Source organism: Ictidomys tridecemlineatus, chromosome 2, assembly GCF_052094955.1.
Source record: "Ictidomys tridecemlineatus isolate mIctTri1 chromosome 2, mIctTri1.hap1, whole genome shotgun sequence".
Lineage (NCBI taxonomy): Eukaryota > Metazoa > Chordata > Mammalia > Rodentia > Sciuridae > Ictidomys > Ictidomys tridecemlineatus.
The window spans coordinates 91,770,971-91,788,070 of NC_135478.1; the positions used below are offsets into that span (position 1 = coordinate 91,770,971).

A 17,100-nucleotide genomic window follows, 5' to 3' on the forward strand; every position below is an offset into this window, starting at 1 on the left:
AATCAGGAGCTCTGGCTGAGAAGGCCTGTCTGCACCATTTACTTCCTCTATGCAGCCTGGAATGACTGACCTCACCTTCTTGAGGCTTAGTTTTCTTACCTGTGAAACGGAGGTAACAAGAGAACTTCCTAGGTAGGATATGAGAATGTGTGAGAGGGCAAATGTAAAGCATTTAGCAGAGTTCCTGGCATATAATAAGTGCTCAACAAACACACCATTGTTAGTATAGTAATAGTCTAGAGGGGACCTCTGAGTTAAACAGTTGCTAAGCACTTAAATATGCTATGCTTTAGCAAGCTCAGTGTTTATTGATGTGAATCTGTAAGCCCACAAGAAAGAGACCATCTTGGCCCCAGTAGATACTAAGTAATATTAAAACATGCTGGGAGGAGCCGGGCACAGTGGCACACGCCTGTAATCCCAGTAGATTGGGAGGCTGAGACAGTATGATCCCGAGTTCAAAGCCAGTTTCGGCAATGGTGAGGCGCTAAGCAACTCAGTGAGACCGTGTCTTTAATAAAATACAAAATAGGGCTGGGTGGGATAGTAGAGGATAGGAAAAGCAGCAGAATACAACAGACATGAGTATGTCAATATGTAAATCAATGGAAGTGTAACTGATGTGATTCTGCAAGCTGTATACGGGGTAAAAATGGGAGTTCATAACCCACTTGAATCAAAATGTGAAATATGATATATCAAGAACTATGTAATGTTTTGAACAGCCAACAATAAAAAAAAAAAAATAGGGCTGGGGGGCTGGGGATGTGGCTCAAGCGGTAGCGCGCTCGCCTGGCATGCATGCGGCCCGGGTTCGATCCTCAGCACCACATACCAACAAAAATGTTGTGTCTGCCGAGAACTAAAAAATAATAAATATTAAAAAATTCTCTCTCTCTCTCTCTTCTCTCACTCTCTCTTTAAAAAAAAAAAAAAAAAAAAAGGGCTGGGGATGTAGCTCAGTGGTTGAGTGTCCCTGAGTTCAATCCCTGGTACAAAAAAAAAAAAAAAAAATCCTGGAATATTTGACAGATTGTTCTGTGTATGTTCAAATATGGGCATAATGAATCCCACTATTACATATAATGCATCAAAAAGTAAATAAATACCCACAAAATGCTGGAAGTTACACAATGAATTCAAGGAAGAGTGAACAGAACAGCTAGTAGACTCGTGTCAATTGCCCACTATGCATGCCAGGCACAGTGTTGGGTACTGCAGATTGAGCAGTGAGCTGAAGCAAACATAGAAGCCATTGCTTTTAGGGAATACAATTTGGTGAAGAGAGATATTGTTCCAACAGTTGCACAGATGGAACATTGCAACCGCTAAGTATCACAATGGAGTAGTATACATGGATTTTGGGGGGGCATGGTCCTAGGTATCAAACCCAAGACCTCCCGTATGCTAGGTGAGTTCTGTACCACTGAGCTACATCCCCAGCAGAAGTAGTAGATGATACTTTTTGATACTTTTTTTCTTTTTCTTTTCTTTTTTTTTTTTTTTTTTTGTCACTGGTGATTGAACTCAGGGGCGCTTTACCACTGAACTATTTCCCAGCCCTTTTTATTTTTTATTTTGAGACAGGGCCTTGTTAAGTTACCCAGGCTAGTCTCAAACTTGCAATTCTGTCTCAGCTTCCCAAAGGTCTGCGATTACAGGCATGCACTACCATCCCCGGCAGTATATGATACTTTGAGGTCCATAATATAGGAGGAGGTTATGTGGTCTGCAGCTGGCAGGGAAGATAGGGAAAACTGTTCAAGGAGACCTGGCTAAGAGGGAAGAGAAGAGTTTAGCTAGACTGCTCTTGGGAAAATGCCCTTAGCAGAGACAAATAACAAATGCAGAGGCCTTGTGATTGGTTGCCCATGTAACCAGAGTACAGTGAGCTGAGGGAGGGGTCAGGAGTGAGACTGGAAAAACAAGTAGGCACTTTGGGAACTACCTGGGCCATATCCAGTAAAGCTGAAGATGCGTGTCACCTAGGATCTAGCAGTTAGACTGCTAAGAACACTCTAGAGGAGACGCAAGACATTGGGAAGCATGGACAAGGAGGCTGGTCCTAGTAGTATCCTTTGCAAATATCAAAAACATGAAACAGGCACTGGGTTCGATCCTCAGCACCACATAAAAATAAATAAAATAAAGGCATTGTGTAAAAAAAAAAAAAAAAGGAAACAGCTTAAATGCTCATAAAAAGCAGAGTGCACAAATTGTTGGGTATTTCTTAAGCATGGAATCCTCAGAAAAATAGTCCCAATCAAAAGTGTCCGGAGTGTAGTGCCAGGGAAGGAGAGTAAAGCAACAGGAAGGTACTGAGGCAGCAGGCTATACCTATGGTGGCACCTAAGGAGGAAAAGGGGGAGAATTTATGCATTGGTTCCTGGTCAAAGGTTTACTCCAAGATGTGTGAACTGCCTCCTACTTCAGGATCCACTGGGTAAATCTGCTAGGCCCCTTAGTACTTCACACTTCAGCCGGCAGAGGAGCCCCAGCCATAGTTAAGAGGCATTTAACACTGACTGTGGCAGGTTGGCCAAAGTCCATAGAACTGGTCATCCTCCCAGAGGTCCTGGAACAAGTGGCCAGGAGAGCTCGCCTGAAGGTATGAGCAGAAACTGCAACTGGTGCGAAGGCATCCACATGGGTGACTTGACCAAAAATCTTGAACAAAAAGTCAAGTTGCAGCTGGGCAAGGTGGTGCATCTCTGGAGGCTGAGGTAGGAGGAGTGATAGTTCAAAGCCAGCCTCAGCAAATTAGTGAGACCCTGTCTCAAAAAAAATACATCTGGGGATATAGCTCAGGTAGAGTGCTTGTCTCGCATGCACAAGGCTCTGGGTTCAATCCCCAGCACCACAAAAAATATAAATAAAAAGTACAGGTATTGTAATTTAGTGGTTAAGCACCTCTGGGTTCAATCCCTAATAATGGGGTGGAGGGGAGGTCAGGTTGCAGAAGTCCATTTGGAACTGAATCATACATGACAGAAATTTCTCTCTCTCAGTTCTAGGGGCTGGAACGTCCAGGATGAATGCATCATCAGCTTGGGTCTTTGGTGATGGCTCAGATGGCACCCTGTTGCTATGTCTTCATGGTTGGAAGTGGTCTAGTTAGTCCTCCCTCACCCAGACTATTTTATTTTATTTGTTTTTGGTACCAGGAATTGAACTCAGGGGCCCTTGACCACTGAGCCACATCCCCAGCCCTTTTTTGTATTTTATTAAGAGACAGGGTCTTACTGAATTGCTTAGTGCTTTGCCATTGCTGAGGCTGGGTTTGAAGTCTGGATCCTCCTGCCTCAGCCTTCCAAGCCCCTAGGATTATAGGCATGCACCACCATGCCCAGCTACCCAGCCTCTTTTATAAAGGCACCAACCCCCTTCATGAGGACAAAATCCTCATGATTTAATCACTTCCTAAATGTCCGAATATTATCACATTAGATATTGTACTCTGACATAGGATTTTGGTCTAATATCACATTCACACTGTAATGGTATGTATGGTTTAAAAAATAATAATTAATTGTGATCACCAACAGCTTAAAGAACATTGCCAGTGGGGCTGGGGATGTGGCTCAAGCGGTAGCGCGCTCGCCTGGCATGCTTGCGGCCCGGGTTCGATCCCCAGTACCACATATAAAACAAAGAGGTTGTGTCCGCCAATAACTGAAAAATGAATATTAAAATTCTCTCTCTCTCACTCTCTCTTAAAAAAAAAAAAAAAAAAAAGAACATTGTCAGTTTTGTAGCAGTTCAAAAACAGCCCAGTGTAAAATGGTAACTATTGGGGGTGATAGATGTGTTCATCCATGAGACCAGAGTAATCAGTACACAATGTATATGTACATTGCACACCCTGAATATACACAATTTTACCAAATAAGAAATAGGGCTTGGGCTGAGGTTGTGGCTCAGTGGCAGAGAGCTTGCCTAGCATGTGCAAGGCCCTGGGTCTAATCCTCAGCACCACATAAAATAAATGAATAAAATAAAGGTATTGTGTCTAATTATAACTTAAAAATAGATATTAAAAGAATAAATAAAGGGCTGGGGATGTGGCTTGAGTGGTAGCGAGCTGGCCTGGCATGTGCGGGGCACGGGGTTTGATCCTCAGCACAACATAAAAATAAAGATATTGTGTCCACCTAAAACAAAAAAAATAAATATTTAAATAAGTAAATAAATAAAGGGCTGGGGTTGTAGCTCAGTGGTGGAATGCTTGCTTTGCATGCGTGGGGCCCTGGGTTTGATTCTCAGCACCACATGAAAATAAATAAATAAAAATAAAGATGTTATGCTCATCTACAACTATAAATAAATAAATAAATATCCATCAACAAGCAAAATAAATAAAATAAAAGAAAAAGAAAAAGAAATACGGCTGAGTGGGTATAGCTCAGAGGTAAAGCACCGGCTTAGTATGAAGGTCTGGATTCAATCCCTACCACCCCCAAATAAGTACATTTTTGAAAAAGGAAGACAATAGAGGCTGGGCTTGTAGCTTAGAGGTAGAGTGTTCGCCTAGCATGCATGAGGCACTGGGTTCGATCCTCAGCACCACATGAAAATAAAATAAAGATATTGTGTCCACCTATAACTAAGAAATAAACATTTAAATAAAAAAAGGAAAGCAGGGCTGTGGTGAAGCTGGGTGGTGGGACGCTTGTGCTTGTGTTTCATCCCTAGCACCACAAAAAAGAAATAAATGAACAAAATTTAAAAAGAACAAGCAAATGGACAAAATAAACTATGAAAAAGCAAGTGCTGGGGGTGTGGCCCTGTATGAGAGCACATACTTAGCATGCACAAGCTCCTGGGTTGCATCTGCAGCACCAAACAAAAACAAGGGGACAATCAATAAGAGGTAAATAACAAAACTCAGCATGGCAGCAGTTTCCAGGGGTTAGCAGGAGGAGACTAGGGTGGGGCCATGGACAATTTCAAAGAAAGATGCTGGTACTGCTACAGTGGTACTGGGGGTGTAGCTCAGGGTTAAAGAACAAGGCCCCGGGTTCCCAGGGGCAAGGGGCTTTGGAAGGGGTGGCTTAATAAGGAATGCTCCACAAATTTGCCCATAGTCCTTTCTCAAGGGCCCTGCTCTCTTGTTTGTGTCATTCCAATTTTAGTATTTGTGCTACTAAAGGGACCACTGTTGTTTGTGTGTGTGTGTGTGTGTGTGTGTGTGTGTGTGTGTGTGTGTGTATGACAAAATATATATATAATAAATTTACTATTTTAACAATTTTTTTAAAGGTTTATTTGGGTTCATTATTTTGCAAGTTTCAAGAGAGAGAGAGAGAATTTTAATATTTATTTTTTAGTTTTTGGCAGACACAATATCTTTGTTTGTATGTGGTGCTGAAGATCGAACCCAGGCATGCCAGGCGAGCGCGTTACCGCTTGAGCCACATCCCCAGCCCGCAATATTAAGCTGTTGGTGATCACAGTGAATTATTATTTTTTTAAACCATACATATGTTTATATCCTAATGTTTAAGCTTAGTGCTTGTGATGTTTTAAATATATGTTCTTCATCACAGTTTCCTGGCATAAGACTTCTTAAATCCTTGGAATCTCCAAAGTGGTTGTCTTTTTATATGCTGATGAGTTGGCTGGAGGCTGACCATTCCTAAGTAGCTTCAGGATGGGGGCTGGTTAAGAAAAGACCCAGGGGCTGGGGAATGTGGCTCAAGCGGTAGCGCGCTTACCTGGCATGCGTGTGGCCCGGGTTCGATCCTCAGCACCACATACCAACAAAGATGTTGTGTCCGCCGAGAACTAAAAAATAAATATTAAAAAAAAATTCTCTCTCTCACCCTCTCTCACTCTCTCTCCTCTCTCACTCTCTCTTTAAAAAAAATTAAAATAAAATAAAAAATAAATATTAAAAATTCTCTCTTTCCTCTCTCACTCTCTCTTAATAAATAAATAAATAAATAAAAATGTTCTTTAATTAAAAAAAAAAAAAAGACCCAGGAAGGCTTTCAGGGCAGGGTGGGGACTTTTAGCCCCACTCCCACAACCTGGAAGGAGAGAGGGGTGAGGGACTGAAGGTTAAGTTGATCACCAAGGGCCAGGGATTTGATTCATCATGCCTACGTAATGAAGTCTCCTGTAAAAAGAACAAAAAGAGGACTGGAGAGGTAGCTCAGTCAGTTGGTGGAGTCTTGCCTAGCATGCACAAGTCCCCAGCACCACAAAAACAATCAAAAAGGGGCTAAGGATCGGGGAGAGTGGCCTAGGAGCTTCCTGCCAGGCACAAGACCCTTGGTTCCAACTCCAGCTATGGAAAACAAAAACCCCAAAAGGTCAGATTTGACCCCGGCACCAGATCTAGGTTCAATCCCCAGGGCACAAAATAAAAGAAAAAAGAAGACAAAAGGGATAAGGGTGTAGGTCAGTGGTAAAATACTTGGCCTAGCATATCTATAGGAGGCCATCAGAGGGGAGGGAAGTATGCCCCCCCCCCAAAGCTTTGTGCCCAGGGGCGCTTAACCACTGAGCCACATCTCCAGCCCTTTTTATATTTTATGTAAAGACAGGGTCTCCCTGAGTTGCTTAGAGCTTCAATAAGTTGCTGAGGCTGGCTTTGAATTTTGAATTTGTGATCCTCCTGCCTCAGCCTCTTGAGCTGCTGGGATTACAGGCCGTGCACCACCACGCCTGGCTCACTACCTCTATACTTTAAAAAAGAATTAATTTCCTATTATAAAATCCAGGCAAGTGGTTTAAACAAGGAAGAAGAGTAAAAAATCCATTCCCCACCAATCCCCAGTACTGGGGCTCAAACCCAGGGCCTTGCACAAGCTAGGCAAATGCATGAGCTACATCCACTGAGCTATCCCTAGTCCTTTTGAAACAGGGTCTCACAAATTTGCCAAGGTTGCCTCCATCTTGAGATCTTCATACTTCAGGTCCCTGAGTAGCTAGGATTACAGGCATGCACCACCATGCTTGCCTCAAATTCTTTATTTGATACCTGGAAAAGTCAGGCCAAATAGAGGGTGGGCAGCCTACTGGGCTGCAGCCTTACCACCAGCAGCATCAGGTATAGACCTTAGCTGCTGCCCTCTTGCCAGGTGAGAGGAAAGTGGCAGTACTCAGAGCCCAGACCTTGATGGAGATTGAGCTACACAGGCAGAGGTGCCAGGGGATGGCCAAGCAAATGAAAGGGACTGGTAGAACCTCACCTTCAAAGAGCTGTTTCCAGGAGAAAAGATAAGTTTCTGAGAAAGGTACCTGGCAGTACAAGGTGATAAGGGGCCCTCTGTACTCTGAACACACCCACATTATAGCCTTTATCTTTGCATGTGAGAGTTATTTATTTACAGGCATTTCAGCAGGAAGACCAGGGACTCCTCAGGGGCACTCATTCATTCAGACTTTATTGAGCTACTATATACCCAGGCATTGACTGGGGACAGTGACATCCAGTAGATGCTTGATAAAATGTATATTGCATTGAATGATAAGTTCACACTCATCATTCAACATTCATTTGATACATGCTACTCAGATTGAATAATATGTGAATCAATCACTTCTATCAGGCTTGGCACAGTGAGCATTTAATAAATTTGAATTGACTGGGAATAGCAGTACACACCTGTAATCCCAGCTACTCAGGAGACTGAGGCAAGAGGATCCCAAGTTTGAGGCCAGTCTAGATCTTGGAATTTAAAACCCTGGAATTTTTTTTTACAGAGGGATGAGGGTATAGTTGGGTGTCTATCAGGCATAAGGGCCCTGGGTTGGATTTCCAGTACTTAAAAAAAAAAAAAATCAAATTAATGGGTTGGGGTTGTGGCCTCAGCATTAGAGTTCTTGCCTAGCATGTGCGAGGCCCTGGGTTCGATCCTCAGCACCACATAAAAAAAATAAACAAAAAATAAAGGTATTGTGTACAACTAAAAAATAAATGTTTAGGGCTGAGGATGTGGCTCAAGCAGTAGTGCGCTCGCCTGGCATGCGTGCAGCCTGGGTTCGATCCTCAGCACCACATACAAAAAAAATAAGATGTTATGTCTGCCGAAAAACTAAAAAAATAAATGTTAAAAAAATTCTCTCTCTCTCTCTCTCTCTCTCAAAATAAATAAATAAATAAATAAAAAGAAAACAAAATAAATATATGATGAATTGCATGTAGGGATTAATAACAGGAGACCTGACATGCACGAAGCTCTCAACTGTTGCATGATCCTGCATTTCTGTCCTACTTCATCCTGATTCTGAGTCCCAGACACTTGAACTCAGAGACCAAATTGGAAGTCTAAGCCAGCCGTCCGGCTGTTCACCCACATGTACATACACACATACTGCCATCCATCCACCTGCTCACTCATCCATCCATCCACCCTCCCTGCCACTTATCTATCCTTCCATTCGTCTACTCACGCACACATAAACCCATACATCCACCCTTCCTTCCATCCACCCACTGAGCACTGATCAAGAGATCAGTGTACCAGTCACTGGGGAGACAGTAATGAACAAGGCAAGGGAGAGTTTTTCTCTCATGTTCACATCCTGATAAACAAAAATGTTAAAGGCAGGTAACAAAAAGGACTTATGTTGACACGAAGTAAACTGAGGTGATGAGAGAGAGGAGGCCAGAGGGAGAATCAGTGAGATGGATTCACCAGGGAAAGGCCTGTCTGAGAGGGTGACTGCTGAGCCAACCTCTAGAAGGGAAGAAGCCAACTGTTTGTTGTTGTTGTTGTTGTTGTTTTGAGGTGGGGTACAAGGGATTGAACTCAGGGGCACTCGACCACCGAACCACATCCTCAGCCCTATTTTGTGTTTTATTTAGAGACAGGGTCTCACTGAGTTGCTTAGCACCTTGCTGTTGCTGAGGCTGGCTTTGAACCTGTGATCCTCCTGTCTCAGCCTCCAGAGCCACTGGGATTACAGGTATGTGCCACTGCACCCAGCTCCAGTTTTTAAGGCCAAGATGCAGCAGAGTTTGGTCAGGACCTGCTTCCTGATTCACAGGGGTACCTTCTTTTTTTTTTTTTTTTTTTTTTAGTTTTCGGCGGACACAACATCTTTGTATGTGGTGCTGGGGATCGAACCCGGGCCACACGCATGCCAGACTGAGCGCACTACTGCTTGAGCCACTCCCCAGCCCCCACAGGGGTACCTTCTTGCTAGATGCTTATGTGATAGAAGGGATGAGGGTTCCTGGGACCTCTTTTATAAGGATCTAAATCTCCCTCATGAGGTTCTACCCTCATGACCTATTCACCACCCAAGGGCCTTACCTACTAATAATCTGCCTTTCGGAATTAGGCTTCAACATATGAGTTTTAGGGGGACCATAAACATAAACACCCAGTCAATACTATAACAATCTGGGGAAAGAACATTACAGGCACAGGGAATCATACACGTCAAGGCCTTGAGATAATAATGAACTTGACCTGTGGAAAGAAAAATGAGGGTAATGAGGGCACCTGCATAAGAGAGGGACAAAGGAAGGAGACTATGGTTTGGGGACATAGTAAAAGGCTTAGATCAGACAGATCTTCCCAGGTAAGGAGCTTGGGTGGGGCTTCCAAAGTACAGCAGGCTAAATGATGGTCTTGTGCTATCCATGTCCTATTCCCTAGAATTTGTGACTACGTGATCTTATATGGAAAAAGGGCTTTGCAGCTGTGAAGGATCTCAAGATGTGGAGATTATCCTGGGCTTAATGTCATCACAAGTGTCCATGCAAGAGGTAGACAGAAAAGGAGGTGGGATGATGGAAACAGAGACTGGAGTGGTGTGCTTTGAAGATACAGGAAGGGGCCACAAGCCAAGGACCACTGGCATCTGCTAGAAGGTGAGCAAGGTAAGGAACTGAGTTTTCCTTTTAGAGCCTCCAAAAGGAGCCAGCCCTGCCATCACCTTAATTTTAGCCCTTGCCAATTCATGTTGGACTTCTGACTTCCAGAAGGCTTAAGGGAATAAATTGGTGTTGTGTTGAGCCATTAGATTTGTGATCACTTGTTACAGCAGCAGTAGGAAACTAATACAACCAGAGAAGGGACGTGACGATGTGTTGGTTATTGATTTTTCTGGCTGCTGTTACAGAATTGGCTTTAGGAGGATCAAGAGTAACCAGAGTCTGGGGGCAGGTGACGGCAGATATGTGGATGAGCAGCAATGGCAGCCTGGATGAGATGGAAGAAGCTGGAGGAAGGAGCTCAGATTTTAAGGTATTAAGTGCCGAAGCTGGCTAGATCTTCTGGTGGTTGGATGTGGTGGGAAAGGGCACAGTGAAGGAACAGGGTGTCTCTGGTAATGAGCACTCCAATTTCCCCTCTTTCCTTGGGGCCTCACACAGCCACCCTGTGCTCGACAGGCTGTTCCCTGGACGCCTAGTGTTTTTATGTGATTATCCTGGAACAGCTCTCTGGGAAATAAATGCCCTCGGTCTAAAAGGCTTTTATGAGCCAGGGCAGGGGATTAAAGGCGGCCAGGCTGTGGAGAAATCCCAGGGTCAGGAGACGGCCGAGCACCGAGACTTTTAATCTAAACCTTAAACGTTTTTATTTTTCACTCCCTGAACTCAGGGTGTCACTTTAAATACATGTTTGGCAACATCAGCTGTTCTATTTTTCTTTTTAATTATACAAAGAGAGATCCTGGGAATGGCTCAGCCCCAGGCTGGGGGAGGCGAGTAAAGTTTGGCAGCTGCAGTTGGAGGCAGAGGCACCAACTAAAAATTGAGTGGATTTAAAATCCATTTGAGAGGGAGCAAGGAGCCCAAACTTCCAACTACCCAGAACCTGGAGTGGCCTACCCTGAGTCAGGACTTCTAAAAAGAGTCTGATAAACTCACCAGCTTAGAATGGACATAGGACAGATGAATGCATCTCTAGGATAAAAATATCACCCACACTCGCACTGTGCCTGTACCTTGAATTTATTCCCAGGCCCCTCCTTGCTTGCTTCCTGAGTGGAAAACAGTTCACACCATCGGTCATTCCTCAGCATCCACACTGCCTACCATGTGCCAGGCACTGAGCCAAACCATTAATGTGCATTCTCTCCTTTTATGTACACAACTGATCTGTGTGAGTAGGTGCTATTAGTATGCTTGATTCTAGACGGGAAATCTGAGGCTCCATAGAGTAAATTAAACCTTACTCCCCAGGGCTGGGGCTGGGTTTCTTTGCCCTCAAATGCATCCCTTGCCCTTCCTCTGCTGTCTTCTGGACCACAGGGAGGCCAACCCTTGGGGCGGCCAAATCAGGGGACTTATTGAGTCTACCTGGTGACTCCAGTCCCTCCTGGATCCCAGAAATGCCACCTCCTGTCTCTATCCTTCTAGCAGGCGGAGTGATGGTAGACGCCCTGCTCTTGCTAATTTGTAGGGGCTTCCCCTCTGGTTTGCCCCCTCTCCATGGGCCTTCCATAGCTTGTGGGGCAGCTCTGTATTAATTCCTCTCTTCTGGTACCTCTTTTTCCTAGTTGGAGTCTCAGGAATATATGGCCTTTGGTAAAATCAGATCAGCCAATTCATTGGATTTGGAATGAGGCAGTCCTCCTTCTCTGAGCACAGTATATCCTGTTAGAGGGAAAAGAGTAGCTACCACTTATTGAGCGCTGTGCTGAATGCCAGACAAATGTTCTTTCGTGGAATACTCAACAGTCCTGGTGTCAAGTGCCATCCCTGTTGCCCCTAGACAGATGGGGCTTTGAGAGGTTGGGTTGCTTGCACAGTTATAAACTGTGGCACAATAATAAACTGTCAAATCAGGGGTTCAAATCCAGGTGAGCCTTGATCCAAATTCTGCGGTTTTCTAATCTCTCTTGATATTCTGAACACACTGGCAGCCCCCCGCCCACAAACACGCTAAGATTCCACTTCCTTGGCTGGCTAAGGCCCCACCCAGCTCACTTACTTACAGAAATCTCTAAGGGCTGCTAAAACAGCCCTTCATGTCACAACCTAGTGGCTTTGAACTACAGAAATTTATTGTCCCCTAGTTCTGGAGACCAGAAGTCTGAAATCAGCTGATATCTATAGCCATACCCCTGAAGTTGCACAATCTTGCCCAAAATCAGTGTGTCAGCAGGACCTCACGCTCTGAGGGGTTTAGGAGAAGATCTATCTGTTCAGGCTTTTCTCCCAGCTTCTGGTAGCCTCCAGTGTTCCTTGTCTTATAGACAGCTCCCTTATCCAATGTCTGTCTCCTCACATCGCCTTCCTCTGGGTGTGTCTGCCTGTTGTTTTGTTGTTGTTTCTTTGTTTTCTGTACTGGTGTTAGAACTCAGGAGCACTTTACCACTAAGTTACATCCTCAGCCCTTTTTATTTTTTATTTTGGGACAGGGTCTTGTTAAATTGCTGAGGCTGGTCTTGAACTTTGAATCCTCCTGCCTCAGCCTCCTGAGTTGCTGGGATTACAGGCCTGCACCACTGTGCCCAGCTTCTAGGAAGACATTTAATCCTTTAAAGGATACCTGATATTCCCCAATATCACCAAAATATGCACTGATAAAATTTATTCCAATATTTTACTACAAAACATATATAAAGGATTTAACACTGCTAATTTTGAAAAAGAACAAAATTGAAAGACTTACCTCTACTTCAAGATTTATTTAATTAAAAAATTTTTATTTAATTTTGCCAGGCACAGTGGCGCATACCTATAATCTCAGTGGCTTGGAAGGCTGAGGCAGGAGGATCACTAGGCAAGGCTCTAAGCAACTTCGTGAGACTCTGTCTCTAAATAAAAAATAAATATAGGGCTTGGGATGTGGCTCAGTTGTGAAGCACCTCTAGGTCCAATCCCTGTACAAAAAAAAAAAAAAAAAAAAAAGAAAGAAAATCAGTTTGATTGGGAAGATGAGACAGAGGATCAGAGGATCACAAGTTTGAGGCCAGCCTGATCAACTTAGTGAGATCCTGTCTTAAAAGACTGGGTATGGGCCAGGGTTGTGGATCAGTCATAGAGCACTTGCCTAGCATGCATGAGATACTGGGTTTGATCCCAGGAACCACATAAACAAATAAAATAAAGGTATTGTGTCCATCTACAACTACAAAAATATTTATAAAAAAAAAAAAAAGAAAAAAGATTGGGGATGCAGCTCAGTAATAAAGCACCTACCTAGCATGCATCAGTTCAATCCCTAGTACTTCTCCCCACACACCAAAAAAAAAGGTATAGGTACAAACCCATGAACCCAGACATTTTTCTGATGGGGACTAGAGTATAGGACTGGACTGAGCCCTACAAGTTGAAGAAGTGGGAAGTAGGAGGCAAAGCATACATTCCCCACAGAATGGTCTTTAAACTCCCAGTCCAGAGAATCCTTTTGAGATCAACACCAGACACAAAACCTAATTATGAATTTTGCACTAGTCCCTTGATAGTCTCTAAATTTTATTTTTAAATATCTTTTTTTGTAGTTGTAAATGGATACAATATTTTTATTTTATTTATTTATCTTTATGTGGTGATGAGGATCAAACCCAGGGCCTCATATATGCTAGGCAAGTGCTCTACCACTGAGCCACAACCTCAGCCCTTTTTTTCTTTTTTGGTACCAGGAATTGAACTCCAGAGCACTTACCACTGAGACACATCCCCAGCTCTATTTTGCATTTTATTTAGAGACAGGGTCTCACTGAGTTGCTTATTGCCTTGCTTTTGCTGAGGCTGGCTTTGAACTTGTGATCCTCCTGTCTCAGCCTCCTTAGCTGCTGGGATCACAGGCATGTGCCACCGTGCCAGGTTCTAAATTTTTTTCTAGCCTTTTAACCCCAATTCATTGACCATGAAAATCTGGCTCATTCAGAATTGCCTTCCAATGTGAAGCTGGCACCTAGGTAGGGTGGCAGAAAGATTTCACACATTCTATGTGACACATACAGGGACTTACTGACAGGGAGACTGATATTAGCTCCACAGGACAAGTCTTGAAACATTAGAAACAACTGATACACACATGCATGGCTTTCAGAATGAGTGAGCTTCCCATCACCTCGGGTATATAAGTACTATTCTGCAAAAGCAGAAGATCAAGAAATGGTGGCTCTTTTATTATTACTAATTTTTTTTTGGGGGGGTTTCTAGCTTTAGAGCAGTGAGAAGAGTCAAGCCATCATAATGGCTCCAAGAAAGCATGCCTTTTGAACAAAATGTAAGTGGACATTTCTTTGAGAACTTGTTGGGCAAGAAAAGCCAGAGAGTTTCTCCAGAGCTGGATATCAGATTGACCTCTGCTGAATATCTGAGTGAAGGCTTGGGCGTCCAACTTTGGGGTCCACGAGTAGATATCTGTAATATCTCATCTTTGCTTAGAGAATCAGGGCTCAGAGAGGTTGGGTAATTTGTCCAAGGTCACATTGCAACTGAGCAGCCAATGGGACACACAACCTTCAGCACCATAAAAGACTCAAAATACTTGAACCCTAAATACCATCTAGTTCAGTGGTTCTCAGACTTTGCCTGAAAAAGTTGCTAAAGTTAAACTGCTTGGATGGGTTTTCATTACTTGCATTTTAACAAACATACCTTTGGAAACTCTGATGTTGGGGACAGGGATGATCAAGGTTGCCGTGAAGTTCCGGATTCTGGAGACCCATCAACTGGGTTAAAAGACCTATCCTACTACTTCTTCTGGGCCTCATTTTTCTCATGTGTAAAACATTAACACCATGGGATTATTGTGAAGAATTCCCAAGTTTAATGTAACATATTTAGTAAAATAATAAACTAAATAATTTGGTATTAGCTAACATAATCTTACATATTTAATATGTTACAGTGCTTAGAATAGTGCCTGTCATTAGGAAGCACTAGTTTAGTGATAACTACTTTTTTACCCCACGTGAAGGAGAACTTGCTACCTCCCAAGGCAGCTCATGACACCTTTGATCAGCCCTGGACTGTGGCCATTGGTCAGCATGGGCCAGATAGCCACAGTCCTTTCAGTTGGATTTCTATAACCTTGTGTATAGTTGGTTGAAAATATTTTATTTGGCTTTTTCAGATGTAAGCCCCCAAAGGACAAGAGCACACCTCCAAGCCACAAGGGGGAGCCATGTGTGATGAAGGCATTGCAGGAATTGGAAGTCTGGATTTTGTGTCCTTTGGCAAGGTGCTCTCCCCCTCTCTCTGTCTGAGGTCTGAGTTTTTCCATTTGTTAAATATGGGTTTGGTGCATCTGGCTCTAACAAGGTCAAGTTATTACAAACTGGCCCTTAAGTACTCTGAAACAGGAGGCAGACCCTCCCCATGGGGTTGAACCTAGGCCCTCACACATGCTCTATCCCGAAGCTATATCCTGGCCCTTTTTATTATTTCTGATTTGTGCAAATGATGAGATTCAAAACTAGAGACTTAGAAGAGGGGGAAGGGAATGATGTAGGAGCTTGAAAGGAAACCATCCTCACTCCCTTTCTGAATCACCACTCCCAGATCCTTTTGTTCCTCCTCAGTCAGCAAATCTCTGCTCTTGGCTTTCAGTCTCTTCCCCCTCCAGACCTCAGACCCCATCCACCTCTGGATATTGTGTATCCCCAGATGGGGTTTCTCTGTAATAAGGGACATTCATTATTTTATTCACTGAACTGCTTTCTTTTGGGAAGCATGAACTCCACTCTCAGGAAGGTCTTCTGCCAGTGGGGAACAGGGACAAACAGGGCAACAAATAAGCAAGCTAGGTGACTTCAGATACTGTGGTGATCAGAGGTATGAAGGGAAGACATCAGAGTGAAAAACCAATGGGCTGCTTGGTTAGGGAAAGTCTCTACAGGTGATATCTGAACTGAGACAAAAGGAAGGAGTAACAAGTACAAAGACTCCCAGAGAAACAAGCCCAGAGGGGTGAGATTTCAAATCCCAAGTTTCCAATCTTCATAAAAACACGGAGGGCCGTTTCTGGAGAAATCCCAGAAACTTGGGAAGAGGGGGCCTTCAGTCTTATCCCATAATGTGGTTGGGTTGAGGGCCGCCCTCTAGTGGTAACAATAGTTAAATGTCACATTTGCAGACCTAGAATGCCACATGCCGGTGACTTTATGGGCTAATTCTGTCACTCAGTCTTGTTTCTCTCACGTTTATTCACTCAACAAATATTTCCTGAGTGCTGAGTATGTGCCAAGGGGTCTTCTCAAATGCTGGGGCTAGAAGCTGTGAAGTCGATAGGTTTCTGCCCTGGAGTTGATATCCTAGCTGGCAATTCTTAAGCCTAGTACTCTACCTCTGCTCACCTCTTCCCCACTCCCCACCAAGGAAAATTGGCTTTCTAAAGCTCCAACAGCCAAAGAGCTCAACTTCAGAGTGTTTCTTTTGCAGTTCCCTTCCCCCTGGAGTGCTAGGCCCTGGCTCTGCATTGCTGGCTCAGAATCAGCTCAAATGTGACCTAGTCAAAAAGGTGTGTACATATTGTCTAGCCCCCAAATATAAAATTCCACAAAGGTTATCATTTTCCTGGAATCCCTCAGCTTCCCGCTTTTCTTAATGTGTACTCAGAAGACACTTATTGAATGGGTTTGAGAGTGCATTGTTAGGAAAATTATTAATGGGGTACTGCCAGGCCCAATGCGTGTCAGATGCTTGAAAGTGTAAGCCAAAATCACCGTCCTGAAAAAATATAAATAAATTAAAAGCTCCTAACATTCTAAAATTCAAATGGCATCCCTGGTACTACCCCTCCTTACCCTATTTTATATTTTCCCACACATTTACATTAAAGAATTGAAATGTACTTATCGGTGTTTGTGTGTCTCTGCCGCTAGAATATGAGCTCCAAGAAAGCAAGGTATTTTGTCTCTCTTGTTCACCAGCCTACCTGTCCTTAGCACCAGGAACAGTGTTGGCACCCAGTAGGCATTCAATAAACACCGAAACAACTTCAGACCTCAGCTTGCTGTTTTTCCAACAGACCTTGCGCCACCTTGTTCCAAGGGGGAAACGTGCCTCAGAAGGCGCTCAAAGGTGACCTTAGACGGCCCGACCCAGGAGTCTGAGCTCTGGGAGCAAGGCCATAGCACAGCTGCGAAGGGACACGCCAGAAGCAGGAGCGCAGCAATGCCTGCGGTCTTGTGGCGCTTCCAGGAAGAAGCGCGGACACGAGCAGCTGCGCGCCC

General features: G+C 43.8%; 1 long non-coding RNA gene across 1 annotated transcript; it reads right to left on the reverse strand.

Annotated features, from left to right (window-relative positions):
* Positions 1 to 12,594: 12,594 nt before the first annotated feature.
* LOC144375245 (uncharacterized) lies at positions 12,595 to 17,099 on the reverse strand. The gene is made up of 2 exons (XR_013434832.1): positions 16,803 to 17,099; positions 12,595 to 12,792 (listed from the first exon to the last, which is right to left on the reverse strand). It is a non-coding gene; the product is annotated as an uncharacterized LOC144375245 (long non-coding RNA).
* Between the last annotated feature and the right edge of the window lies 1 nt (position 17,100).